Raw genomic sequence first — 2,722 nt, forward strand, 5'->3', positions numbered from 1 at the left:
CGGCCACTCTGCCTAATTATATGCATCCCACTTGGTGGCCCAATCTCAGTGTGAAGGCTTGGAAATTAAACTGCAGGGACAGTGCTGTCAGCTATCGAATTACTGTGCGTCAGTATTACAGGTCAATGTTAGCGTCAGGTCTAATTTATCGCTGTGCACTTAACCGTGCAGTGCCCCAAGATTCAAGTAGTGGCCCCATGACAGAGTGGGGATGGTTGTGGCAGCAGCAGCAGCAACAGGAAACGTGACAATAGTTAGTGTGGACTTCGATCCAAATTTCAGGGAAAATTAAAGCCGGATTTCCTCATGCTTCATGGTAACGAATCAATTTTCCCTAAAATGGCGTTACATTTTTTTTAAAAAACTCATACTCACCTTATCCGTTTGAGCAGAATAGGGCCCACGGCCATCTTGCTTGAAGTTCCTGCACGAAATCTTGCGCGCACTGAGCGAGAATTTGCACAGGATCATTAAGCAAGATGGTCGTGGCAGCCTCTTCGCGCTCAAACTGATAAGGTGAATACAATTTAAAGGTGTGAACCCGGACATATCTCCATTTTCACCCAGGCAGTTTCATGCTCCGATCCAGTGCAGAGCAAAGGCTGTTTGTTTATATTTTTTACACTGCTAGTTGGAGGCTTCCGCCTAAAAATCTTCCCGGTGATGTCACCGGAATTGAGGGGCAGGCCCTAGCTCTTTTGCAGGCTAAGGCAGCCCTAAAGCCTGTCCATTAGTGCAGGTGACATCACTGGGCTCTGCTTAGCTTACCTACGGAGAGCCCTGTACATCACCGCATCTCCAGAAAAAGCCTTTGCCCTGCACAATTCAGAGCAGGGCAAATGAGAGCATCGGAGCATGAAATGCTCTGATGCTCATATCAGGGGGCTGCCTGCATGAAAATGGGAAAATATCCAGGTTTAGCTCTTTTTTTAATTGATCAACCCTTGAAAGGCCTTAATATTAGTGTTGAGCGAACAGTTCGAGCATAGTTCGGGTCCGTACCGAATTTTGGGGTGTTCGTGACACGGACCCGAACCCGAACTTTTTCGTAAAAGTTTGGGTTCGTCGTTCGGCATGTATTTTGGCGCATTTTGAAAGGCTGCAAAGCAGCCAATCAACATGCATCATACTACTTGCCCTAAGATGCCATCGCAGCCATGCCTACTATTGGCAAGGCTGTGATTGGCCAAGTGCAGCATGTGACTCAGCCTCTTATAAGCTTGTGCGCACGTCGGGACGTGCTCACTCCCGATGTGAATAGAACAGGGATAGACGCAGCTGATGCTAGGGCGAGAATAGGCAGGGATAATTGAATAACTGGAAGCAAATTTCTCTCCTCCACCTGTGATTCATCTGAACAACTGCAGCTGAGCTGCTTTTTTGATAGGGATTGGCTATTTTTAGAGTGGCCAGAGTGATTTTTCCATCCACATGTACCTGGGCTGACCGCCGGCCGCCATTTTGCGACTTGTAGTGCTGCAGCAGAAGCTGCCACAGTGTGCATTCCAAAGCTCCAAACAAGTCAGACATCTACACCTGGGATTCAGACCAATAGCGATTTAGCAGCACAGTCCAAGGCTATTTTTTTTAAAGGTTGTGCAGACCATTTTGTGGCACATGTTACTGGGCTGATAGGCGGCGGCCATCTTGGGACTAGTGCTGCAGCACAATCTCTCCCAACGTCCATTAATCACTTGTAATAGTGGTCTGTGCCATAGAAATCCTACATCAGGGACTTGGGTGTGCTTGTGTCACCCCTACTAATACCAGTCCACCTGTAATCCATACAGTGAAAAGCCATAAAGTATTCCAGTGAGGGAATTTTTTATTTATTTAAAAAAGGCCAAGTTAGTTTATCTGGCGTTCAATATACTAGATACAGTTAGGCCTGCGTTTCATACATCTGGAATTAGCAAACTAATGTGCTGGGGTTGGGAAAACATATATGTACCCATACTAGAATCTGTCAAAGAAAGCGGTACTCACATATAACAGTCATTCCATCTGTAATCCATACAGTCAAAAGACTGAAAGTATTCCAGTGAGGGGATTTTTTATTTATTTAAAAAAGGCCAAGTTAGTTTATCTGGCGTTCAATATACTAGATACAGTTAGGCCTGCGTTTCATACATCTGGAATTAGCAAACTAATTTGCTGGGGTTGGGAAAACATATATGTACCCATACTAGAATCTGTCAAAGAAAGCGGTACTCACATATAACAGTCATTCCATCTGTAATCCATACAGTCAAAAGACTGAAAGTATTCCAGTGAGGGGATTTTTTTTATTTAAAAAAGGCCAAGTTAGTTTATCTGGCGTTCAATATACTAGATACAGTTAGGCCTGCGTTTCATACATCTGGAATTAGCAAACTAATGTGCTGGGGTTGGGAAAACATATATGTACCCATACTAGAATCTGTCAAAGAAAGCGGTACTCACATATAACAGTCATTCCATCTGTAATCCATACAGTCAAAAGACTGAAAGTATTCCAGTGAGGGAATTTTTTTTATTTAAAAAAGGCCAAGTTAGTTTATCTGGCGTTCAATATACTAGATACAGTTAGGCCTGCGTTTCATACATCTGGAATTAGCAAACTAATTTGCTGGGGTTGGGAAAACATATATGTACCCATACTAGAATCTGTCAAAGAAAGCGGTACTCACATATAACAGTCATTCCATCTGTAATCCATACAGTCAAAAGACTGAAAGTATTC

The sequence above is a fragment of the Bufo bufo genome, chromosome 11 (genome assembly GCF_905171765.1).
Source record: "Bufo bufo chromosome 11, aBufBuf1.1, whole genome shotgun sequence".
Taxonomy (NCBI): Eukaryota; Metazoa; Chordata; class Amphibia; order Anura; family Bufonidae; genus Bufo; species Bufo bufo.